Source organism: Anser anser, assembly GCF_964211835.1.
Source record: "Anser anser genome assembly, chromosome: 1".
In the NCBI taxonomy this organism is placed as follows: Eukaryota; Metazoa; Chordata; class Aves; order Anseriformes; family Anatidae; genus Anser; species Anser anser.
This window is the reverse complement of record NC_139720.1, coordinates 83,167,346-83,167,835: the sequence shown is the minus strand read 5'-3', so window position 1 is coordinate 83,167,835 and position 490 is coordinate 83,167,346. Positions and strand designations below refer to the sequence as shown.

At 30.2% G+C, this 490-nt stretch overlaps 1 protein-coding gene and 1 long non-coding RNA gene across 3 annotated transcripts in view; one reads left to right on the top strand and one right to left on the bottom strand.

Moving 5' to 3' along the window:
- The window catches only part of ROBO1 (roundabout guidance receptor 1), a 697,351-nt gene that overhangs the window by 287,651 nt on the left and 409,210 nt on the right, over nucleotides 1-490 (top strand). The gene's annotated exons all lie outside the window — the stretch shown is intronic.
- The window catches only part of LOC310892619, a 72,797-nt gene that overhangs the window by 44,387 nt on the left and 27,920 nt on the right, over nucleotides 1-490 (bottom strand). The window lies entirely within an intron of this gene.

Below are 490 nucleotides of genomic sequence, written 5' to 3'. Positions count from 1 at the left end.
CTGAGGAAAAAAAGAAAAAAAAAAAAAAGAAAGAAAAAAAAAGGAAAAAAAAGGAAAAAAAAAAGAAAAAAAAAGAAAAAAAGAAAAAAAGGAAAATGGAGTCTCTGATAACAGTTCAACAGTTGATGACATAATTGCATTAGGACAGTTTGCAGTGCAGCTTATTCTGTTGTTATTTCATTGAGTAATAGCTGCAGGTGTTTCCAGAATAGCTTCACAAAAGTATGAGAAAAGATGCATAAAAAGGAAGTATAATCTTCCTGATTCTATTTATTAATAATGAATGTTGAGTTTGCTTTTTTTAATGATGAGCATAAGAAAGAGTGAAAATGTTGCAAGTCCAGGACTGACCTCTTCCTTCACTACCCACATCTCTGCTATGTATGATGGACTTATTTGAATTTATACAAGGAGACTGATATATTTCCATATACGAGATTAGTAACAGATGAAATTGGTCAAAAGCATACATCTTCAACATAACTACTTA